The sequence below is a fragment of the Ursus arctos genome, unplaced genomic scaffold, assembly GCF_023065955.2.
Source record: "Ursus arctos isolate Adak ecotype North America unplaced genomic scaffold, UrsArc2.0 scaffold_8, whole genome shotgun sequence".
NCBI lineage: Eukaryota > Metazoa > Chordata > Mammalia > Carnivora > Ursidae > Ursus > Ursus arctos.
Genome location: NW_026623100.1, coordinates 30,716,479 through 30,743,027, shown reverse-complemented (window position 1 = coordinate 30,743,027; position 26,549 = coordinate 30,716,479). Strand labels below are relative to the sequence as shown.

Here is a 26,549-nt window from a genome sequence, read left to right as displayed (position 1 = left end):
GCGCTCCCTAGCATTGCCATCAGGGTACCAGGCGAGGACGGTGGGCAGAGAAGTGGGAGAAAGAGTAGTGCGGGAGGGAAGGTAAGGCATAGACACATATTTAAAAAGCTAAGCCTATACAGCTTCGTTCCTGCCAGGTTAAGAAGTGCCTTTTCCAGAAGCTCAATAAAGAAATGGTATGTATTCGGGAGCTGTTTCAACCTGTCCACACCCTACCCTGACTTCCCCAGAAAACAGGCAAGCAAAGAGGCTAATGCCATTGCCAAGCCTCGGGTCTCTGGCTTCCAGCTTCCTCAGATCCCAGAGCACAGCCCCGCAGGACCTCACAAGGAGTTGTCTCTCAGAGTGGGCACTGCAGGGATATGGGGCAAAGTTTTGATCCGATTCACTACAAATTTGGTTGCCCCTCGCGAGTGGGGTTTGGCCGCAGGGGCTCCCCAGCAGCGCGAGGCAGAGACAGCAGCAGCAGCAGCCTGCAAGCTGAGTAAGGAGCCAGCCTCCGCCGCCGCCTCCTCCTCCGGTGCGGAGTCGGCAGCACAGCCAGTCCCTATAGCTGTCACGCCGCCAGCAGCGCGGCCCCTCCGCCACCCCCCCTTCCACCGCGCGGCCCCAGCCCTCACACTGTTATTTGCGTGACTGACCCGGACCGGGCGGGAGGTAGGGTAAGGCGTTGGCCCGCCCACTCCTTCCCCTCTGGCTCGGGGCGGCACCTTCTCCTCCTCATTGGTCACATGCTTGCGTCCATCACCCCCACGCAGCCTTCGGATTGGCGGAAGGCGCACTTCTGGCGCTAGGAGGGCAGAGTGACTCCGCCGGTCTCCGGCGCCTCATCTTTCCCTCCACCCCCCACTTCAACGTCCACCCACCACTCCCCACCCCCCACTCTACTTCCCCCGCCCCGTTCGCGGCAGTGTCCTTAGAAGACTCATTGGGCCAGGGGCGAAGCCAGCCGCCTATGGAGCCGCGCCGTGATTGGCCGACGCCCACGCCTGTCGGAGCGGCGGGATTCGCCATTCGCCACTCTCTCCGCTCCGCTCCCCGCCCCCCCAACGCCTCGCCCTCTCAGTCGCCTCCTCCCCTCCCGGCTGTTCCTCGGCCCCCTTTCCCCGCCGGTCCCCGCTGCATCTCCCCTGTCCAGCTGGGCGGGGACTGCTGTACGACTCTGTAAAGTCTGTGAGTCACTGCACAACCCATCAATCCAATTAAATGTCTTGAGCGAGCCGAGCAGGGGGTGCTGCTGCCGCCGCCGCTCGCCCTGCCGCGGCCGCCCCTGCTCTCAGCGCCCCTCTGATCCATGGCTGTCTGTCTGTACTTGTTACGGTGTAACCTCCTCCTCCTCCTCCTCCCTCTCCTCAGGAGCCGCTGCAACTTCCCCTCTGCCAGCCTCCTCTGCTTGGGGACTGCAAAGGCATGGGATAGATCCAGAGCCACTTCTCTCTATCTCCCCTCCAGCCCTCGCTCAATTCCCCCCCTTTAAATTAAAGTCTGTTCCTCGCTCCTCGTCGTTTTAGAGATTTATTTGTCAGTCTATTATTCCCCCTGATTTATTTTCCCTCCCTGGGGCAGGGGGTCGCAGGGGCCGGCGGGTTTATTTTAGGGAAGGGGCTCTCCACCCCCACCCCCGTTTCCCCTCCTCCTTTTTCGGCGGTGACTTGATTGCCCTGCTCCTCTCCGCTCCCACCCCTCGAACTCACCGTCCTGCACTCGAGTGACGCACCGACACCCCCCGCCCACAGCCCAGACGTCCCCTCCCTCGCTGCCACCCCGACCAGTCTTGGAGCTGGACCCGGTGCCGACTTCTTCGCAGAAGGGTGAGTACTGTCTTGGGTTTTGGGGGGATCTGGAAAAATGTAGCCGGTCCACTCTGGGGAGGGCAGCGATCACGTTGTGGGCTGGAGGTTCCTGGTCCGGCGTGGATTTGAGGTGGCGACTGCCTCCCTCCCTCGCTCCCTCTTCCCTCCGCCCCTCGACTCCTTATTCACCAGCTTTGCTGTATTTCTAGGTATTGCCAGACTTCCACCATCGGGGCATTATAACGCTTATAAAATGAGCGGAAATGGCATGTTTTCTGTCTTTAGGATGCTTAGTGAGCGGTAATAGTCAGCGATGGGATCTAATGGACTCTATGACCTGCAGAAAGTGTAGAACGTCTAATGGGTTCATTTTACTCCAAAGTTAAACTTTTATTTAATAAAGGCAAAGCGAAAGATATTTCTAATTTGAATGTGTTGGGATAGAGCATGGGAACACAGGTTGCCTAGTGGCATGGCTTAGTATTTTTATTTTAAAATAGTTTTATGGTTCCCTTTTGGAAAAAAAATGAATTCAGTATTAAGGACTATGAAGTCTTTGAACCTGTTGGAGGAAAGCAAGGTAAGATGGAAATCCAGCTTGACACTTCATCTTTATCTCGCCTCTATTCAAGCAAGGCATTACCACACAGAATTTTTTATTTCTCAGTCCCTGTGCACAGTGGGATGTGTTAAGGATAAATACGGATTTTTTTTCTTTCGATATCCATTTTTTGTATACTTCATGGCTCTTAAGCAATGTCATGCTACAGAATTTTGTAAAATTTAATTTGGCTCCTTGGTTGTGGGTGACTCAAAGGTACACGTACCTGCTGCCCGTATATGCTTTATGAGAATATATGCATCTTTAATATTTGCCTTATGCATCTTTAATATTTAATTTGAGATAAAAGTAAAAATTATGAGAAATAGTTACTCTGAATCGGCTGCTGAGGTCACTTGTGAGAATTCAGCCTATTTAAAAATGGTAGTACTCTTTTTGAATCAAGTTCTGGTCTAGTTGTCCACAAGATTCAAATTAGGCCAAACCAAACATGTTTTGAAATATTAAAGTACAGGAAAGGCCTCTCAGTAGTTCATTCTCTCCTTCTCTTTCAGACTAACCAGAATAAGTTGTTACTAAATTTAATTTTAAAGAATAGACTGTTCCTGTACTGAAATCTGCCAAGTTTCTACAGAAAGATTTCTTTTTAAAGAGCAGAAATGTGTTTATGATCAACCCAAAGTAGTAATGTTGACTCAAATGTAAATGCTGTCGTAAGGAAATGCTTGTCATAAGCCCCAAAACCTTGCAAAGTGTTTCAGGAAGACTTATACAAAGCCTTCTGGAATTGTTTAATAAATTTTTTCTTGCGGCCTTTTTCATGAGTCTAAGACTGAATCATTGAGAGGCCTTATAGCGCAGTGGAGCCCCGCTGCCTGAGTTTGAATCTTGCCGCCAACCCTTGATGGCTGTCTAACCTCCGGCAAGTTTCAAACCTGGCCTGTGCTGGTTTTCTCCTGCAAATGGAAAGGATAACTTTTCCTCAGAGTTGCTATAAAGGTAAATAAGAGAGTGCATGTCACAGAGCATTGGGTATTAGCTATCCCATCATCATCATCTGCAGAGAGGATGTCTGGTATAGTGATTATAAGTGTGGCCTTCAGAACCAGGCTCCTTAGGTTCAAGTCTCAGAATTTCCTCTTGTTATCTTTGTGACCTTGGTCAAGTTAACTTAAGATTCCTCATCTGTAAAATGGGAATAATAGCAGCATTTGCTTCATAGGGTTGTTGTGAGGTTAGAATAAGTTAATATAATATGCAAAGTTCTTGACTAGTGTTTGGTATGTCTTTTCAAATTTAGTTCTCTGTTGTTCCTTGTATGTCTTGAAACATGGATGGCTCTATTTTTTAGAAGTAAATTTTTGATAAAGATAAAGATTTGTTGCTGTCAATGAAATAAGCAGAATTCTTATTATGCATGATGTTTTGTTGGATTTATGCTTTTAAACTGGAGTTTATATGAGTCTTTATGAAAGTTAGTTACTAGATGAGTTGAGTAGGTCCCTCTTTCATTTAAATTTGCATAACAGAATGTATATACCTCTATTATAATGGTACCTACACACATTTTGCTGTTATCTGTGATTTTTCTCCTCTACTAAACAGAAAGCTCTTTGAGAGTAAGAGTAGTGTTTCATTTGTAATTTAATCTCTGGTGCCTAGCAGAGTGTTGGGTACATAAAAACGCTTAATGAATGCTGTATAATAAATTAAGTACTTTATTCTCAAGTTGTTTATGAGTAGTCGAATGACATTATAAGTGATGGTTTGGAGAATATTATTATTAGTATTGCTGAATTGAATTTTTACATTCTCAATTATTATTTTTGTTAAGTAGAGAGTAAATGAGGGGTATTACAGTATAACTTATGTTTTATTAAGAACATATTTTTCATTTTGAAAATTAAACTTAAAATAGTCCAAAAATGCTTATTGAATATCTTTCTTTGTTATCTGACATGTCCATTTTTTTATTGTAAGATTTTATGTCTCCCAAACTTTCTGTCACTAATCTGGATGTTATCATAATTAATATGAATTATACAAATTCTATTTTGAATGTCCCAAATGATGATATGATGTTGTTATTGGCTTCAGAATTAATAATAATAAAGAGAATATATGAAACTCACACTGAAAATAAAGCAGCATCATTTCCTTCAGGACCAAATCTTTATTTCTGTTTCCATTCAAGAGTGAAACTCTTTTTCTTGAGCAGTCTTAATAAATAATTAACTTTTGAAATAGCTGTAGTAAATAGCGTAATAGGAATCATAAAGGAGGTATATGTAATTAGTAAGTAAAACACTTAAACTTTTAACTTCACTACACACTTAATAGGCATTACACAATTGGGGAATATATTTTTTTAAATAAGCAAAATTGATGGGGCCTACCAGCTGCTTCATTTATAGAATCATTCTGTTTTACTTGTCAATAAAATGCAGTTTAATTACTGTGCCCTCTGAAATTATAAAATGCAAGAAACCGCTTTCATGAAAGAGATATCCTCAGCAAAGAAACCTAAATACTGATCTACTCAGGAGTGTACAGTGTTTCATAACACTGTTAAAACTTTTCAAATACGTGAGCTGTCTACTACACTGCGGATAATTGTGTATACATAATCCTTTGTTTAACTAAATCATCAGTTACCCAATTTAGTTGAATATATTGCATTTTTATTGGCTAAAACAATCAATTTTGTTGACTTGCCTTTTTTTGTCCATGTGCTGTTAAAGCAGCCAATCTCAAATGAGATTTAAATACATTAACTTATGGACTTAGAAACTACACTTAAGTGTCTGGTCTGTGAGATGGAAAGTTGCTTATTTTTTGCTTGACACATTTTAGCATGACATTGTTTCTGTAGCTCCTGTCTCTTTTCCTTGACACTTTTGTGAAGGCATTGGAGTATTTATTAGCATTTTACAGATGTGTATGATGTCTCCAGCTTTTAAAAAAGCAATGTTTCTGATGAAGAACCCTGTGGAAAGAAGAGGCGAGAGGGATAGAAATAACTTTTAGGACTTGTGATTTCTATCCTTGTCTCCTAACATTAAGAAAACGGATGACTGTGTAGTCTGCTAGTGATCAAAAGGAGAGGAAAGTTAGCTACGCATTATCTATTGACAAACTTAGAACTGAGGTCCATGGACTTCTAGACTGAGCAGTGGTACTGACTGGCATGTGACCTTGGGCGATACACTTCACTTCCACTACTCTCCATGTTCTTACTCTTTCAGTAGGAAGAGGGAAGGCAGTTGTGCTGCCCTCACTCTGAGAGGACGTTGTAGGGGTTGTAAGTGCTTTTTAAAAGCATTGGAGAAGGACAAAATGCAAGCGAATACAAAATAAACATTAGCATTTAGAAATGGATGTTTGTTTATCATCATTTAAAAATTGTAACCTTTTAGATCTTTTGTCTGAAGGGCATTTTTCCTTTTAACTTTGTATTTGAAGAGACTTCTTACTGGTGTGTTCACAAGAATATATGAGGTACCTTTTCAAGAGACAAGGAACTTTGGTTTAATTGAATGGGATTTTAATGTTAACACTGAATTGTGGTGTATCCTGAGTTACAGCAGATGTTGTTGAAGAACAAAGTATGTATCGAGGAGATAACTCATTTTATGAAGTTGAAGCTTGTAAAACCTGCTCAGGCATTGCAGGAAAATGCTCAGATATATCCGATTCCATTAGAGGTATATTCAAAGAGAAAAATTAATCACATTATTTACTTTTAAATTTCAAAAGGATTACTTGGCTGTAGGACCTCTCCTTATGCTCATTTATTTTGTACCTCAGATGCAGTGAAATGTGCACATTTCAGAGTATGTATAGTGGCTTGGAGGATTTCATTTATTCCAGCTAATCTTTTATTTAGGAAGATGAGTGAAGACACATGTGGAAAGGCTCTAGGTTAAGCAACTAGGTTTTTTTGTTTGTTTGTTTCTTTTGTCCCTAAAAGTGAGTTAGCCGTCATTAAAAGCCCAGAGCTAGCACATTATGTAAGTAGCTTTTCCTCTCTCTGGTTACTAGAGAAGAGTTGTCACAACCTCATGATGTTACTCACTTTTTTAAGTGGAAATGAAATTCTGGTGTACTCAGAGTAAGACCTATTAAGACAAGTGGGACATATGAGAAATATTATTTATTCCATTGAATATTAAGTATAGGGAACAATGATCCTCAAATGCAAGGTTGCTAAGCAGAAAGCAACTTTTAAACTATATTGTCCTTTAGTCCTTACTGTTCAGTTTCCAACTGATAGAAACTTGGAATGATCAGATTTCTTCTCCACTTTGGAACTCAAAGTCTACATTGATGTTTATAATTTTGTGTGGTGGTATGTATAACCCTGTAGTACTTAATGTTTACTTTTAACATATTAAATGAACCGATCAAACCAGTCCATCCTTATTTTAAATTTGATCTGTTTGTCACAGCCCTCTTCCCTTTGTCCTACCGTTGTTTTCAATTTTCTTGGTGGTTCCGTGAGTTTGTCTTTGTTTTAATGCAGCATCTTTCTTATTTGCTCCCGTCTTCTTTTTGCATTGGTTTCTTTTCCCTCAATCACAACAGGTTTTTTCTTAAGCTCTCTTTCGCCTTTGCCTCTGTAAAAGCTATGGAGTAGGGGTTTGCATTTAGTTCAGTCTGCTTTTGTGAGACTGAGGCAAAGTATAAAATTTTCTGGAGAGAAAATTTGCTTTGTCTTACCTCAGCAGATGAGCTCTCTGATCATCTTATCTACACACAACTTCGGGGGCCTTTTTGTAAACCTACAACCACGTTTTAGCTTATGTGAGGTGGTGAAAAGGGGAAACTGACACATTTATTATTTACTGCTTTTTCTGTTAATCTCTTTTATTGGGGGATACTCACAGCATTTTTTCTGTCCACATTACCTTGAGACATCTCACACATCCCAGCTTTGTTGTCCTCCTTTTGCTCCATGTCCAGTGTGCCGGCGAGCTCCTGAGCCGTCTCAGCAGTGACCATCACCACCTGACCACCTTGGGGGTGGCTGGCCTGAGCACATCATTAGACGGGAAGAGCAGCTCCTTTGTTTTGTTTTGTTGTTAACTCTTTAAAGCCAGACAGAACATCAGACCATGTCCACTGTGAGGTTTTCCAGGGTTCACCATTGTTGAATGATTAATGGTTCCTGGTGAAGAAACCATCAGCTTTATTGTCTTCAACTCAAATGAAATGTATCCCTTTGAGTTAACTTTTGTTTTGTATTTTAAGGGTTCTTTTCACCCAGAAAATCAAAGGGTATGAAAATGAACATGGATTTTTAAACAAAAAAGATTTACATGAAAATCCTTTGAGTAGAAAGTTTGCTAAGGACCCAAATCCATTGATTTGGAGAGAATGTTTAATAGTTTCCCTAAATATCTGACATTATTCAGACATCAGTGGTAGAAAACCTTTCCATTTGATTAAACAAAATGACTCCTCCTTTTGATTTAGATAACAAACAGTCCGTTGTTAGTTTTTAATTTAAACAATTCAAATATAAGATTAGATATTTTAGAGTTGAGTAAATAAGAGATTTTTTTCTCAGAAATTGTACTTTGTGAAACCTGTGCCTCATAGAAAAATATGATCTTTTTTTTTTTTTTTTTTTTTTTGGCACACCTTATCCCATTCCTGGCTTCCATTCATTCATTTATTCAGTTCATTCAACAGATATTTGCTGAACACTTACTATGTACCAGCTATTTTTACTAGGCACACATCTTACAACAGTGGAGAAAAAAGACAACTATTCCTGTCCTTGTAGAAATTACATTCCAAACCATTGTGGTGGGTATAGAGCTTGTTACTTACTATATGGAGTAGTCATAACTGAACATTGTGTAATAATCTGAAAAGAAAGTAAGATTTCTTCGTATGGATTTTATGTCCTTCGACTTGGTGTAAAAGGAATCCTAACTCCTGAAATAAAACTCCATTTGAATGAACAATTATCATTTGAGTTTGAGTTGAAATATTAAACTTTGAGTTGAAATATTAAACACCTATAATGTTGCTGGATGTTTCCACTAGAAATCCGGAAATCATCCTCATTTATGAACCCTGGGAAACCTGCCAGTGGTTAGGGTTTGAAATTTCTCCTTGGTTTTCTTTACACTTTTATTTATTTATTTAGAAGATTTATTTTTTTATTTATTTGAGAGAGGGGGTTGGGGTGAGGAAGAGGGGCCACATGAGCAGGGGGGAGGGGCAGAGGGAGAGGAAGAAGCGGACTCCCTGCTGAGCAGGCAGCCCTATGCAAGGCTCAGTCCCAGGACCCCGAGATCATGACCTGAGCGGAAGGCAGATGGTTAACTGACTGAGCCGCCCAGGCGCCCCTTCTTTACACTTTCAAAGTTGTTTTCTCCCTTTGCTTTGTTTTCTTTGTGACAGAGCCTGAAAAAAATGTGTAACACTGAAAATTGCACAATGGAAATGTAGTCATCTCAGCTATATTGCACAATTAACAAGAAAATCTTAAGTTTGCTCTGTCTAGTGTACGTAAAGAACTAATTTTTTGTTTCCATGATTGTCAAAACCATGTAATTTCTTAAACAAATAAAACCCTTAGTATACATTTCCACCTCAGATATTAAAGTAGATATATCTAAGTGTTTTTGTAATACAAATAACATTAATATGATATGATATAATAGAATGATTTTTATTTTTAAATTTTTATTCACAAATATTTGATACATGTCCCAAGTGCTTGGGGGTATCAGAGACTAATAAGACATAGCACCTGTTCATAAAGGTGTTCACAGTCCGTTTGGGAAGACAAAAGATCCCCACATGAACATTTTCTCTTGTGTTAGGCAATATAGGATTTAGGTTGTGGGAAGCCTCCTGTGGGCCACAATAGTAGCTGAGTCCTAGGTCCAATGGACTTGCGTCCTGAAGGCCCTGGCTGGCCTTCATGGGACTCTATCTTTCCTGTTTGGTTGGGGAAAGATGGTTAGCAGGCTTTCTTTGTGCGTTAGGCCCCTAAGGGCAGTGCAGTCTCCTTTCTAGCTACTGCAACTCCTCAGCAAGGAAGGGGAAGGAGAGGGAACAGAGCCCACATCCGAGCCATTTCTTTCATTCCCTAGCAGTGCCCATGGGAAGCAGAAACTGTGCCTGAGAACGGAATATATATAGACACCATGGATACAGTTTAGGTTCTTGAGGCCAAAAATTCTTCCATAGGTTTGGAAAGACCGACGTATTAATGAGGGCCCTGTAAACAAGGGGAGTTTCCTGAAAAGCAGAAGAAACACTTGAGAGAGGAGGAAAGAATGGTAGACTGAGGCTTTCGGCGGTTACTGGAGATGCACTCTTTCTTCCTTAGTTTTGCCTGGAGCAGCCCTGCCTGTGAGAGAGGCATGCTCTGGGCCTAATATGCCAAGTTTAGGAAGTCTGTATGTATTGCTGTAATATGTAGATGTAATCTAAGTTGTTTTGCTTCAGAATTAGCCAAAATTCTTGGTATGTGTGTGTATTTAAATTCTCAAACATAATGCTGTGTGCCTATGGCTTTTGTTTTCATTTCCCTGGATATTTGAAAATATTAAGAATCTCTTTGTTTTTAGAGTACATTTGTTTGTTTATTTGGACCTAAATCTAAGATAGAATAATACATCATATGCTTGTCTCTTAGATTTAAATTAGAGGGAAAAAAACCCAAAGCATCAATGTATATTTTATCTGTTGATGAAAGTATTTGGACACTTGTGTATCGATTTCTTTATTGTTGTTGTTGTTGTTATTTTGAATAACAATTTCCATCAAGAATTTCTTTTCCTGGGTACACCTGGGTGTCTCAGTCGGTTAAGCATCTGCCTTCGGCTCGGGTCATGATCCCAGTATCCTGGGATTGAGCCCCACATGGGGCTCCATGCTCAGTGGGGAGGTACTTCTACCTCTGCCTGCCACTACCCCTGCTTGTGCTCGCTCTGACAAATAAAAATAAATCAAATCTTTAAAGAAAAAAAAAGAATTTCTTTTCCTGAAAACTATATCTGGGCAAAAACCATCGCACATCTATTTGAATGGAAAGGCTGCCTAGGATAGTTATGTTCATTATCTTGATTGCTATGATGGTTTCAGGAATATATATATATATATATGTCACAACTTACCAAATTATACATTTTAAATCTCTGCATTTATTGTGTATCAGTAAAACTTTAAAAAAAGCCACTTAAGTCATAAAGTATATTTTCAAGATAAAATCCCTATTATACAAATTATATTTTCAAAAGTTTGTCATTTGTTTTTTATTTCTCTCTTTTATTTTATCTACCATTTATTCACCTCTATCCCATACCCCAGACACATATATTTTAAGAAAGACAAATAGAACTAAGGAGGCCTATGCGCCAGCTGAAATTTACATATGGGACCTTAGAGAGCTTTTTTCCATATGTAAGGCTCACTGGAGTATCTTTAAGTAAACTGCACACATTCGAATTTAGAGAATTGGAGTTGCGTATTTTTCAAGAAATCCTCCTTTCTTTATAGTTTAACAGATTATGACTCATCTTTGGCATGGAGTAAAGAACATGATTTTGGTAAGACCTTCTTTTTCTTAAAAGAGGTTAAATGGCTTAATGCTTCCTCTTAAATATTGTTCCTTTTTTTTTTCATTTTTATAAAGTAAATTTTGGCATGTGAAACCATAGACTCAATGAGTAGATTTGTTTAGAAAGAACTAAGTCTGCTTCATTCTTCATGCCCCAAGGGTTAATATATGTTTTGTTAAAGTTATGGTTTACTATTAATTGAATATTCCTTATGTCACCCAATGTATGTTTCAGGGAAATTTCTTTACTGTTGGATTAATGCTTAAATTTAGAACACTGGCAATTTTTCATGAATAAAAAAGAGTCCAGAAAAATTTTCAGAGTTGTCTTTACAAGATTGGGACTATCAGAGTTGTGACTTTTCAGGCTCTTTCTACCATACCAACGATACACATTAGGATTACCCATGTCAAGGCCTCAATCCCAGGGTGAGGCCCTCATTCAGGTATTTTTTTAAGTCCCCAGACTATTCCAGTGTGCATCCATGCTATTTCCCGCACCATATTCCCCCACACTCAAACTTCCTACTGTAAAACTTTCAAACATGTAGAGAACTTGGAAGAATAATTCAACAAACACCCATATTCGCTCTACCTAGACTCAGTAATTATTAACCTTTTGCTCTATTTGCTTTATGGCTCACTCTCTCTTTTTTTCTCTACATATATACTTCATCATACCATGTGAAAATAGGTTTCAGCCATCATGACTCTTTACCATTAAATGCTTCAGTATGCATCTCCTGGGAATAAAGACATTCTCCTACATAACCACAACACCATTATCACACCTAAGAAAATTAATAATAACTTAGAATGCTCTCTAAGAGCTCCGTTCCATTTATTAAAGGCATATGAATTCATATTCTACTAAAAATTAAATGCATATGAAATGAGAAGTTCTTCAGAATATGAAGTTCTGGGAATTCTTGCTAGTGATATGTTTCTCCTCTGTGTTTGCTTAAAACGCTTTGATGAGGTAAATGCATTTTCCTAATGTATGGTGAGGTAAGATCCTTCCTAGCTCTCACATCGCACAGTCATGTCATGTGAAAAAACACTTATCAAAGTTCATGCCACAGTGTGGTTTAGGGGAAAAAGCCCAGTTTCAAGCCAGAACAATGTTGGTTCAAACGCTTGCTCTGCTACTTACTGCAGGGGACCTTGGAGAAATAAAATTCTTATATCAGTTAGGATGCTGTCAGAAACAGCATCCAGGATGCTCACTGGAGTGATCAGGATATTTATTATTTCACAAGAAATCCTGAGGTAGGACAAGCTCCGGGGTTGGCCAGTTCTGTCGTTTAGGTTCTTAGCATCTTTCTGCTGTGCCAGACTCCTTACGGGCTCCAACTTCTGTTTCGGGCTCCTTCCTCAAGCTGGTTCACATCCATATATTATGGTATTCAGGGGAAGTCAGAAACCTCCCCACAGGTGTGGACCGTCTGTCCTTCTGTGTGATTGGACGTCTCTGGCCACTTCTGGACCAGTGGCTTTGGTTGGGCTTTTCATAGGGAGAAGAAGGGAGGAATGGAAGTTGGGTATACCACTAACAGTGTTCATTACTCCTCCAAGCCTCAGTTTTCTTTGTTGTAAAATAGGAACAATGATGTCTATTTCTGTGATAATCAACTGACACGAAATAGGTAAAGCAACAAACACAAAGCTGTGTTTAATAATGCTAATTCCTATTTTATTTTTCTCCTTTACATCTTATAAAAAATTTTGTCTTCCTTTCACACTGCCACACTACATACTAGTAAGCACATAATAAGTGACTCCCTTAACTGGTCTCTTGTGTGTCCTCTCACCTCAGTACGTAAGGCAAAACATTTTATGCGAACTTTGCGGATTGGTCAGATACCCTCCATTAACCTACTTTGGCCCATCTTATTTTTTCTTATATATTTCAACTTCACATTATATTACTGCAGAGCCATGGAAAGGAAGCTGTCAGTGGTGGGTATGTATTTATCAGGATCCAGATCAAATGTGAGCAAAAATCTCTTTAATGTCACTATCCATAAAAACAGCACAGTTGAGATAGATTTTCCCCTTTTATTAAAATAAATGCACCATGACCTGTGAAAAAGTCAGCAAAATAAAATGCCGTATTTGAAATATAGTATCTTATTTGTCCAGGATAGACCAGATCTTTGATACTTTGGGAAAATCTAGGCTTATTGTAGTTTAGCTACTCTGACTTCTTCAGAACCTACTTTCTAAAGAGAATTGTGTCTTATTTATCAGCAAATCTTTTTTTTTTTTGACTGTTTGGTCTTGAACCTTCTTTCACCCACTGTGAGAAAGTCATCTTCCAAAATTGTGTTTTCCAATATGTGTGAACACTGGAGGGTCTTTGTTCAGGCATGCCCTTTTCAAAATATGTAGAGAAGGATTGTCATATTTTTCTCCCTATGGAATTTCTAAAGCACTTCTGAAACACCTGTGAAGTTCTGCAAAATTATTACAACCCAATCACATGGGAAGATCATTACCTTGTTTTTGAATTTTCTTCCTAAATGATGGGGTCACTCTTAAAGGGAAGCTATTGCTCCTTCTTGACCCCTCAAGTAGAATATTGAATTCCTGCTAATCTCCATGGTGAGAAAATAGAAAAATGGTGACAAGCCCAGTGTATCTCCTGACCTGGAAGATGCTGAACCTTGGCTCATCTTTTTTCTGTTACAGTTTTTTTACTTCGTCTTTAATTTTGTTCATGAGGTATCTATCGGTCTAGTAGGCTCTGTGAATACTGAAAATGGTCAGATTTTGAGTGGTTCCATTCATAAGTCAAACCTGCTGGCATGCATCATTTCAGCCAGAGGGATATTTTCTATTTTGACTGATTGATTGATTGATTGTTATATTTATTTATTTCAGAGAGAGAGGGAAGGAGAGCAGGTGTGTGAGGACGGGAGGGGCAGAGGGAGAGGGAGAGAGAACTCTAAGCAGACTCCGAGCTGAGCGTGTGCCCAACGCGGGACTCAATCCCACGACCCTAGAACACAACCTGAGTGAAAACCAAGAGTCGGACGCCCAACTGACTATGCCACCCAGGCACCCCAGAGGGATATTTTTTAAAGGAACTATTTAAGTGTATGTTGATGTTTTTTATACATCTCAAATGAAGTTTCTATAAATGTTTAATTGTGAAGCAGCACAATCAATGCAGAACTCTGAAATAAATTATAATTATATTGAAGAAGCCAGATAAGGGACACTGTGGCTAGAACTTTAGTTAAAAGTGCTAGATTTTTGGGAAAAAAAGTTTGAAATTTCTATTGCATTTCCTCAAACTGCTATTGGTTACTTTAAAAAAGGGTGACATGTGATTATAATTTATGAAACCTGCTTTTATTTGGGCAGATTTTTAATTTTAGTACCTTGCTGGAAAGTTTTGTGGACAGGATTCCCTTTGCTGTGTAACAAATGCTTTTACTGTTTAGTTAAGGTTTGCTACCAGTAGCTCAGAGGCTAAAATGAAAAGTGAAATGGCTGTTGTTTCCCATCTAATACCAGATTTTATTTTTATTTCCACTACCCAGTGTTAAAAAAAGAAATGAAAAGAAAGCAAAGATCGAGATCCAAAAGCTCAAACTAAAATTTAATTTCCTAACTAGAATAAGGCTGGCTTTGCCATGATGTGAAGAGTCATACGTAGGAAACATTTGTTCATAGCTATACAGTTGGCCATACTAATTGCCGGGATTAGTAGTTGGATCGGCATGTATTCCTGTCTTCAGACACTCAATCAGGCACGTAAAAACCTATCAAGGCTAAGCAGTTGGGATTGACTCAACTTTTATAACTCCCTACTGAGAAATGTTTCAACTGTGCTTCTTGAGAGAATGGAACAAAAATCTAAGTGATAGTGGGTTGGAGAGCAGTGCATTAATTGCCTTTTTTTACCCAGGACTTTAATAATAGAGTAATTGCCAGAGCTTTGTCTTTGTTTCTTTCTTGATTCTATCATTTCTGTATTCTGTCTTGGAGCTTCTTATGTGCGGGGTCTAAAGTTGTATGGAACAGATTCTTAGGGCAAACTGCTTTTGTCCCAGGACATTTATTGTTTCCACTTTTCATGTGGAGTTCTTGTTCTGATTGAAAAATCACAGCATGATCAATGAAAAATTTTTGACCAGCTAAGAATGATATCTTCACAGTGGTAAAAATTATTTGGAAAAGAGATTATACTTGGCGAATCATTTTTGTTATTATTTCTGGAAGACTAGTGCTGTGGAAAATTTTAGGGCTCTGAGACCCTTTTGCCATATTGAGCATTGTGCCGTTCAATTCATACATCTTTAACTATATGCTATAGGACCGAGTCATGAAGTATTTGGGGGTACTTACTGGTCGTCACCTTGAGTTTTGAGAAGTGATTTTTAAAAAATTTGTAGCTAGCAAAAGCGAAGGGTCATTGAGAGTATTGGAATTGTGTTATGGTTGAAAAACTTGATTGTCAGAAAATTTGTCTGTAATTAGCCATACATTTAGATTGATTGTGAACCAAGTCATGGACTCTACTGGTGGTGCGGCCTGTCTCTGTCCCAACTGAGCATGAAAACCTGGTAGTACAGGGATGCTCCTGTCTTCTTGGGATGGTCACGTTACACTGCGGCTCCTGTCACATGTTCTCACTAACACAGTGACTACCAAGTGGTGAGTGCACTAAACGGACATGGGTCATGAGTTTTTGGTTTTTTCTTTGCAGTACTTATGCACCATAAGAGCAATATGATGACAACTGAAGCATTTTCTGTTTGGGCTAATTTAGGATCACCAACAGAGACATAAAGGCATTTGAGCACTCTTTTTTCTTCCTTTATGTTTTGCTCCCATGTGATGACTAGACGGGGAGGTGGGCAAAGAATCAGCGTTGGGGTGATGGAGGAGGGGTGCTCATTGCCACTACTTTTCGTTGGTCTGTGTGATCTACTAATCACCTCATATGGCCTCTGGCAGCTGTTCTGCGACCTAGGTTTCACTTCCTTTGCAGAAACTGTGACTTTTATTTTTGAATAATTGATGAATTAGAAGGTGTTTTTTTTAAAAATGGATTTGCCATTTCCTAAAATAAAGTGGAAGCTTTTGTTTGCTTATTCTGCTTCATCTTCTATTAGCCATTTGTACACTTGTAGGCATAGTTGGTGTGAGAATTAGGCTTTTTGAAAGCTTTCCATTTGGTTTTTGGTCCAAGTGGTTGACATTCCAGCTAGCAGTACCCCGACTTCTTACCTGAGGCACGTAAAATGAGACGCACTTTGGAGTATTTATTCTTTAACTTTTGAATATCGGATGCAGGTATTAGTGCAAATTCCGTGCACCATTATGTGACGAGAAGAAAAGAGACATGTTTATGACTACCGAGAAATTCAAAGAGAAGTTCTGTCCTGTTCAGTCAGTTACTGAGATGGAACTGCGTTTTCTTTTATTAGGTGTGTCTTTGAAGTTGAAATGATTCAGTAGTCACCTGTGAGCGTTAGTGTATTGAGTCCTTGGAACCCTTTGTACTCCCAGCGAGGTGGTTTATGAAGCAGAGTATGACAAGCACGTGTGTTACGACTTTTCTAAATCGCGTACCACACAGTGATGGTGTTTCGGTATACCGGACTGTAGCCGTTACAGCACGACGTGTCAGGTAGAAACTCGGGCACTTGGTCAATCTAGTTGTAGCTGCCTCCTCTTCATACGCCCTCATTTTCTCAGTATGCTTAATAGTGATCCTGTCAATCCGACACGGCCAGACAACAAAAATAAATCTCAAATAGTTGATTTTAGAGTTTTAAGTTAGTGGGTTGGGGGAAAGCATGAAGTATGAGGATGACTATCACTTTGGTTTCCCTTAGTATTCCTCTTGCTGGTTGCCTTATCGGTGGACCACATTACTTTATATGCAGTTTTATTTCGTTTAAAAGTAAAGCTCATGAACTTTGTACTGGTTCAGGATGTGTGAGGCTCTGCTGTAATCACTGCTCTGTTCAGCCAATAAAATCCTTGTAATTGTAAAACATCTGCGACTGTCAGACTATTAATGTTCCCGTGTGCCACCATTTTGTCACTGTTTTGAATCATCATTGGCTTGTGTGTTTGGGTATCCTTCACCACATGAGGGAATGAAGCTGACGACAGCCGTTTTCAAGGATAATCTAAGCCTGCTTCCATAGTTTTCTACAGGGTCTTCTGGCATCCTTTTTTTTTTTTTTTTTTCAAATCATTCCATGGTAAGGATGAGCCCAGGGATGGCCTTTCAGGTTTCTCGGTGTGTTTAAGAATACGTGGCCAATGTTACTTGCTGGAACTGACCCCGAAAAAGTTGAACTGGTGCCGTATTTTTCACGCTACTGATTATGTCTAACTATAAAATGAAAGAAGTGTTAATAACACTTCCTACTTGTTTAGCACGTTTTCCTCCCCAGCTCTCAGAGGAGTTGGCCAATATCAGGCTGGATTCCCAGACCGTGTTTCTATTATTTTCTAGTTCCTGTAGTGTATTGTAATGTTACACAAGACTTTTGCCAGTTAACTTCTTTTCTCTAATGTTTTCCTAGACATTGGAAACGAATATTTGCTATTATCATCCCCATTTCTCCGAGACTGAGACGAAGGCTCGCCTTGGCTAAGTATTTGACCTAGCCTTGTACGATAATCAGTAGCAGAGCCAAAAACAGAGCTCAGAATTCGTCCTCAGCTTCACTTGTTACTGAGCCGTAGCTTCTCTTCTTTTCGGCTATACTTACAGCAGGACCAAAGAAAATACATTTTCAGGTACCAAAAAGATTTCCCACGTCTCTTCTTCAGTGTTCAAATGTTAAGATATACACTAGATTTATTGTCTGAAGTAAAGTTTCAGTGCCAGTTATAAACACGATCCGTTGCCATATTATTCCTGATTTGACTGCTATCCCAGAAGGTGATGGATAGTTGAAGAAAGAATATAATGAATGCAGTCCCTATTTTCTTTTGCCTTTCTAAATTTGATTTAATATAAGGTTGCTTTCTGCCAGGAAATTTCATGAATGGGCATATGTTAATAAGCCAGACTTTTTTTTCCCCTTTATAGTAATAAACTTAACAAAATATCTCCCCGAAGTGGGTTCAGTTGGCGTACGTTAATCCTTGAGTGAGTACTTCCTGAACTTATAGGAGGAAGCAACTCCAGCCCCTCTGAAAAGGAGGCCGTTCCTATAAAACTTGGTTACTGCAATCTGGATATATTTTCTGCTTTGAAATATATCTTCCATAATTTTTTTCTGTTAGTGAATGTTTGTCGTACTTGAGGAGTCTGTTAAAACTAGAAGAATTGACTGTTCTGCTTTAAAAATACTTTAAAAAAAACGAACGATGAAGTTTCTGGGAGTGGCATTTTTTTTCTTCAGAGTGACAAAAGTGAAAGTTGCATTTTGATCAATTTTGATTAGTTGTCTTAGTGAAAACATAAGATCCAGAGTGTGTGCCGGTGCACACATACAAAGCAGTTTTCGTGTGTCCCCCCCGCCCCCACGCGAACTGTTGCATGTACACACATGCCACACATAAAGAGGCCATTCTTGCTCACAAGCAGCTGAAGGAGGCTGGCCACTGCGGTCTTCTGCTCAGTGGAAATTGGCAGCCTTTCTTCTCCTGTAAACAACAGCCTGACGTCACCCCATGCAGCGGTGATAGTGGACCCACTTTAGAGATTCTCAGTTGGCACAACTGTTGAAGGCCTGTCCCTGGCTTTGGTCACCTTCAGCCACACTTGAGTAAATGCAAGGCAGGGAAATTTGGTTAATGTCGGGAATACTGGATAGTCCTTTAAAACAGTCCGTAAAGTCTTTATCCTTGAATTTGCACATAGAATCTTAACAAGAAACCTGTGTAATGAGCGGGAGAACTGGACTTATTCCTGTTTTAGAAATGAGCTAACTGAAAAGTCTAGAGAATTAAAAAGTGAGCAAGTGGTGGAATGACTGATATTCAGGCCTTCTAAACATGGTTTTGTCTCTCTTTCCACTATTTTAAGTAACTTCTTTAGTAATTGTTAGCTGTTCTATTCTGTTACTTCCTCTCCCTTCTAAAATGTGTGGAGATGATGATTTATGAGTTTTTTTTTTTTTCCAGTCAAGACATCTGTGCATTAAAATCAGATATAGTCCTGATGCATTTGGGGACTCTTTGACACTAAGGTAACCCACTCCCTTGCCTCAGAGAGAGAGCCTTTTGAAAAATCTAGTGTAAGTCTACACTCCCCAGCGTAATTGGAAAGATTTATTAACAAGATGATCCTGTTTTTCATTTGGCCTCTGAAAGCGACATAAAATTGAGAGAATGAATGATTACAGTTCTTTTGTGTTGTTAACTGGAAGAGAAAAAACCAACATGAAAGAACTGTTCTGTTAGTAGAAGTCAGATTTTTATTGGGAAAGAGAGGAGAGTTGAGCCACTGGTAAAAATGTAATTTATGTGTTACGTAAAATAGTTGTTTTTCTCACGTGCCCACTTCTGGTGTATTTTCAGGCAGTTGCAAAAAGTGAAGAAGAAGAATTTTATCTTCCATGATTTATAGTTGCATATATGGCCTTTAGGTTCGTAGGTAACCCTTGGTTTTCTGTTTGTGACTCTGAGTTGGTTTTTCAGTGTGACATTAAGAATAGGTGGGGAGGGTGTTTAATTACGTGTAGATTATCCACGAGAAATTACTTATACTTCAACTTCTCTGCGGACTGCCCCAACCTGAGCCAGCTCCTTTGATTCTGAGGTGTAATGTTTAGGGAATGCAAATTGATGTTGATTTTAGCTTAGCCCTGAGAGAAAAATGGCTAAAACTCTATGTATTAAAAAGGCAAACACCAGTTTTTTAAAAAGCTGCTATCTAACACTGCACTTTGGAACACAGTAGGCACTCAAACATGAATTTTAAATGAAGCTGTGATAATCAGAAGTTAACTGGGTTGGCAACCTCAACAAGCCAGCGTCTGTACAGTAGCTGACTAAAATACATACATCCACGGGGGGAAGAAGTGCGTGTGGGGTGAAAGAAATGTATTTTGTTGTATAACTTAAAATGAACCAAAAGAGCTGCTGATTTTGCATTTTATCTCATCAAATGGGGAAAAAAATAGTCTTGCCTTTAAAAGATGATACTGCCAGCTTTTAAAATTCCAGCAGGGTGAAGGAATCGAGATGAAGTGCATAAAACCTGCTTTTTTTACAAAGAAAACGAGTGACTGCCATTTCTCCGACAAAGAATAAGGAGTCCATAGCAGCTTCCAGTCCGAGCCTGTCTCTTGTGCCGTGCAGTGACGTCTGGACGCCTGGGTCTGCTGCGGCGTGCAGTGAGCGGCGCCGTGCAGTGTGGCAGCAGCCGGGCTTCCCCACCACTGCGCTGGGGAAGCCCGCACCCACGGCTTACAGGAAGGCCGCAGGGGTTCTGCCCAGCCCTGCGTGCAGTTCAAAAAGCCATGCCTCAAGTGTCTCAGTTTATCATTTAACAGCAGTGGAGTTTCTCGTCACTGCAAGAAGCTGTTTGTCATGGTAAACAAGGAGTAGGAAGGGCCCGGGACAGATGTCAGATACGGGAAGTCAGCGGTGGAGCCCCGGGAGAGCCAGGTTGGGTTTAGGTTGTAACTCCTAAGCCGTGATCTTGCTCTCTGTTCCACGGGGGAGCTGGTATGAGCAGAAAGTGAAGGAGAAGTTGGATTTTAACCCTTCATAAAAGCATTCTCTTTTTTATTTTAACATTTCAGAGTTTGTTGAAAAACAGTATTTGGGCAGATTTGTTACAAGCAGTGAGACCCCGTAGATGTGGAAGGTGCGTCGCAGTTCGGAAGCGCTCTCGGGCATGGTCCTGTTCCACACCCACAGCCACCTGGTGCGCTCGTGCTCTGTCCCCCTAAATGAGGAGCGGACTTCGCAACGTTGATGGCTCGACCAAGGCACCTAGGAGCACGAGCAGTAGAACCGAGACTGGAGCTTCTGTCTTTTGACCTCCCGCTCCAGTATTCCCTTCACCAAGCCAGAAACAAGCACCCCAGCTCCATGGTCTTCCCCATCTCTCACTCTCGTAGCTGCACAGAAAACCACAGTCAGCAAATCCAGATCAGTAACCAAGTTCATGTTGCTCAGAGTAAGAGCGCATAGATCATCGGGGAGCTTTTCGATCGACTTTGAAGTTAATACTCCAATAAAAAAGGAGGAGTCTTACTTAGAATCAGAGTGGTAGTGCAGAATGAACCTTAGGACCGTTCAGTAAAACATACATTTTTTTAAAAATCTAGAGGAAAGCTCTTCCATAAGGAGAGTGAAACTTCAGTTAATTGCAGAGGTGAAGACATAGGGCTCGTTCCCCAGACCCAGATGAGTGTTCTCTTAACTTTTAAAAAAGTACACCTCCCTGGCCCGCTGGGAGGCTCAGTCAGTTGGGCATCTGACTCTTGATTTCGGCTCAGGTCAGGATCTCAAGGTTGTGAGATCGAGCCCCACAGCAGGTTCTGTGCTCAGCAGGGAGTCTGCTTGGGATTCTCTCTCTCCCTCTCCCTCTGCCTCTCCTTCCCTCCATCTTTCATGAATAAATAAATGTACGCCTCCCTAAGCAGAGGCTTCAGTTCCCATCCCAGGAGCTAGTTGGACTTGAGCTTCCCTCAGACATTCCTGAGTGTCTGCCCTGTGGCAGAGCCCTATGCTGGACGCAGACCTGCAGCAGTGTGGGATCTAGCGGGGGAGACTTCATCCAAGGTAAGGGGCATCCCGTGCTGAGTGTTCAAACATTTAAAAGATGAGGACTGTCACAGATAATAAATTCATGGACAACCCAGATTTGGCCTCAGTCTTCTGGAAACATTTATGAAGAAGCTCTTTCTTATATAACCTATCTCTATGATAAAATGACAATTGTGACCACTTTGGAACATTTCAGAAAAATGCTCCTCATCCCTGAGAAGTTGAAGTATAAGGATTAAAAGTAAATTAAAAGCAATTGAGGGGCGCCTGGGTGGCTTGACTAGTCAGTTTAGCATCTGCCGTCTGCTTAGGATGGAGCCCCACATTGGGCTCCCTGCTCAGCAGGCGTCTACTTCTCTTTCTCTCTCTATTGCTGACCCTCCCCCGCCCCCGCTCATGCTTTCACTCTCTCTCTCAAATGAGTAAATAAAAAATCTTAAAAAAAAGAAAGCAAGTGAAATTGAGATTGTTAGCACCAGATTTTTCTGTAGGTATTATCCCTACAGGTTTTGACTGAGAACATCATATATTATTGTGCCTTGTTATAAAAGCTCTGCTGATAACTTTTAATTCCTTGGCATACATTTTCAAAGAGCTGATGGCAAGCATGTCACACACTTGCTAGCCCTCCATGAGGGCTGTTCAGCAGAGAACCTGGAGAACCTTTTTTGAACCTCTGATAATTTGGGCAATCTCCAAGTCAAGCTGAATTGATAGGGAATGCAGAAAATGATCAGAATAATTACAAGTCCCATTATATAAGGGATTACTTTGCCAACAGAAACACTCATGGAATGCCTTTATAGACCTTACTTGCACCAGAATTAAACTTGTCTTTCTCAGTAGCTATTTCCAAAGCCGAACAAACTGCATTGTGTAAATGGGTCAGTTTGTGCAGTATTCTGCATGAAATGTTCAGGTACACACAAAGGCAGCTGGATTATAAATTTCAAGGGCAAACTAGCCTCCAGTAAAGCAGATATAGGAGGACGCTGTGTTATATTCTTAGAGGAGGAGAAGTTTCTCTTTCATTTAAGAGCTGCGTTCAATTTCTGAGTCTCTTGGCTTGGATCGTACTCACCTCTGTCAGCTCCAGGTTTTGCTCTTCAGCTGGTCTCTCTCATCATTCTCTCACATTTCTGCCTCCAAGTCCTTGAATCACACTCAGCAGTACTTGGGCATAATCAGACGATTCTGCCCTCTCTCCAGTCTCCAGGGCCGAAGAACTCGATGGAATGATTTTGGATTAGCTCTTAAAAAACATACAGATATCCCATTGACTGGGGTCTGTGCAGTACCTTTCTACTGTAATGCTACCGGCTTCAAATCATGCCAAAGACAGAGAAAAAATATTATAAATGGTGCATATGTGAACTTTGCTTAAGAGGCTTTGAGGGTCCTACCTCCATTTACCATGTTTATCCCAAAGTGTTTTTTATTTCATTTTGGTTGTGAAGACCAAAGTTGAATTTCAGTAACAGCCTTTTTATATTTATAGCTTTTTATGAGTTGTGCCAGTTTTCCCTCTTAGATGATAAATGGTGGAGTGGGGGGAGTTCCATAGATTTTAAGGCAAGAACCTAATTCATCATTCATTGGGATTTAAATTTTCAATTCATCATTTCAGCCCCTAAGACTTGAGGAGAAGAACAGGCATTGCACGTCTCCCTGTTTGACTGAAGGTGTCAGAATCCTATCAAAGTAACTTAGAAAACAGAGACTTGATTTACAGAATCTGAGAAAGGCTTGGGTCACCAAACTGTGGGAAGTATAGTCTTGCAGTTGGCCTGAATGTGGCCAGAGTTCTCCTTCTTTCCCCTCTTTCTGCATGTTTGTTCATTCCTTCTCTTGGCAGTCCATTTTCCCACATAGTTGAAAATGTGGCTACCAGCAGTTTATCTTATAGCTTCTGTTACTGAAAAGTTCTCTGGAGGCCAGGTTTAAAAAAATCATAGTCGGGAAACTCATCAGATCAATATAAGTCACGTGTCCATTCCTGGAACACTCAGCAGGGATCAGGGAGGTGGGGGTCATGTAGGAACATGGGGACACAGGTATTTACCCACACAACTAGAAGTGAGTGGGTAGATGGGTATTTCCCTGGATAAGAGAGGATTGTTGGGAAGAAAATTCTCCAGCACGTGTACTCACTACGACATGCCAGGCTAATGCGTTTCACGTGTTTTGACAGAAACTCACAGTAAAAAATACATTTTACATTGAGGCACACATATACACATGTTTAACTGAAAAAAAAATTCATGAAGCAATATTCACCCTCACTGCAGTTTAAGGCATTCTGATATTTTCTATTACATTGCATTGTAGTTCACTAAAAAAAAAAAAAAAAAAAAAAAATACTGGTTATAATTTACCTAATTGATTTCATGACTCATTAGTGGATAATGACCTGTTGTTTGAAGAAATACTATGCTGGACATTAAAAGTAGCAGGTAGTTCATGTGCAAACAGATACTTGGGCATGAATATTTCTTGAGTCTTGTTGAAGAAATAACTTACATTTTAGAAAGATGCTGGAGTCTCAGGGTGACAAATATGTGACATGAATGCCCTTTCCAGTCCCCATGGGGGCTATGATGGTGCTTTTCCTACTGAAGAATCCTCAGGCCGCCACCCAGTCCTTTGTAAATTAAAGTAAATGAAACAAGCACTATGCTTGCACTTCACTCTGTTTTAGATTTGCCTTTTGCTGAGAAATAGTGAAGTCTGTGGACCTAGAAAATGTCTCCAGATATTTCAATTCTCTCTTAAAACATCAACCACTTTCTTGAAAACGTCATGGTGGCAGCATGAAGGGCAGCTTTGCTGACCACCAGAACACTAGGAAGGGATGGATGACATATTTACTTACCCAAGAGCCAGTTGAAAAGCGCAGGTCTCTTATTTTTTATCTTCTACTGAAACATTTGAATCCTCAGGCTTCCATCTCTTAAGTTGAATTGAGATAATTCAGATGGGAACTTAGAGCGGTAGTATGTACAGAATGACTCCTGAATGAGACGTGGCAATGCAGAGAGGACTGGTCAAGCTCCTTTCTGCAAACCGTCCTGAGCCCATACAGGTGTATGGGCTAAATAACCGATAAACATGCAGTGCCATGAATCTCACTGTGAAATGCAAAGCAATAGAACGTTTAGAAGAATGTATTGGAGAATATAGAGTTAGGAATATGGAGAGATTTCATAAATAAGATACAAAAAGTACTGACCATAAAGGAAAAGATTGATAAGTTCGACTATGCTTGATCGACTTCTGTTCACTATAAAGATGGGACAAACAGATTGGGAAAAGTATTTAGAACACCTACAACAGACAAAGGACTCATACTCAGAATACAAAGAGCTGTCATGGGAACGTAAATTGGTACAACCATGTTAGGAAAAAGTCTGGTGGTATCTAGTGAAGCTGAAGATAAGATATCCTGTGATCCCTCAGTTTCACTCCCAGATTATACCTTGAAGCAGCAGTTCCTCAAACCTTTTGATCTCACTTTATACTTTTACAAATTATGGAGGACTTCAAAGAACTTTTGTTTATATGGATTTTATCTATTGATATCATCTGCTACATGAGAAAAGAGAGAAATTTTTAAAGTATTTGTTTATTCACTGGAAAGCCCATTATGTGTTAACATAAGATTCAAATGAAAAATAACTAAATTTCACCAAAACAAAAAAAATTAGTGAGAAGAGTGGCATCGTTTTACAGTTCTGCAAATCTATTTAATGTCTAGCTTAACAGAAGACAGCTGGATTCTCTGTCTGCACTTTTGCACTCATCTGTTGTGGTATGTTGTTTTGGTGGAAGTATATGAAGAAAACGTGGCCTTGTACAGATATGTACTTGGAAAAAGGAGGAGTATTTTTAATAACCTTTTCAAACAGTTGTAGATATTCTTCTTTGATATCCAACTAACACTACAAATGGTAGTTTCTTAAAGGTTGGTGGCAGTGGGAAACCTGAAACCATAGCCATAAACTGGTGATTATTTATTAATAAAAGAGCTTGTTTATCTTGCATGTTGCATGGATTTTTACTCATGCGTGATTTTGTAACACCAAACAGGGATTATTTGGAAAATATTGGTTTACTGAATTACGTGAATCTTTTCATGTTGACAGGTTTCATTATACAACATTAAGATGTCACATTCTTTAACTTCATTACTGATCTCATCAGGAAAGTGTTTTAAGTATGGGGAAGCTGTCAAGCACGTAGTGACAGATACAAGTTTTCCAAAATTCTAATTTTCACTTGAAAGCCCGGATTTTATCACTGGCACCAAAACTGTCAGTTGTTTTTCTGAAGTGATAGGCTTACTTGTCTGCCAGATACTCAAGTCTGAATAACTATAGTTTGTCTGACTGTCATTCCTTCAGTAAAAATGGTGTCCCATGAAAAAAGCAGCCGCTGTCAGCACAAAGGCAAACAATTGCCCAAGTGCCTTTCTCCAGGCGACCTTCGAACCTTGGTAGGCAGCAGACGTGCTTTACGTGGACTCACCCGTTTTGTCACAGAATATTAAAAGCATGTTCTCAAGGGTAGAGATTGAATAAAATTAGTATTTTTACTGCTCCCCCGGGGACATTTTAATGCGAACCTGGCATGTTTTCTTTAGTGCGCGGAGGTGAGGAATACAGTGATTGCTTGTACAGCTTGGTACTGCTGCCTTTGCTCATGTCATCTTGAACCCATCCCAGTTTTCCATTTTTTTCAGTAGTGAAGGGGGTCTGGGATCCCCAGGGGTCCTGGGATCCCTCTACACTCCAGGAGTTCTTTGGACCATGCTAGAGAACTGCTGCCCTAGAGAAGGCTTGGGCTCTTGTGCACCAGGATACGCCAGGAGACATGCGTGTTAGTAGGAGTGGGGGAACGTATGTGATGG

The 26,549-nt window shown here is 40.4% G+C and overlaps 1 protein-coding gene across 1 annotated transcript in view; it reads left to right on the top strand.

Moving 5' to 3' along the window:
- Positions 1-1,112: 1,112 nt before the first annotated feature.
- Positions 1,113-26,549, top strand: part of SERTAD2 (SERTA domain containing 2) — a 108,451-nt gene continuing 83,014 nt past the window's right edge. The window contains 1 exon segment of the mRNA XM_057309039.1: positions 1,113-1,811. The gene's annotated coding sequence lies outside the window, so the exon portion shown is untranslated.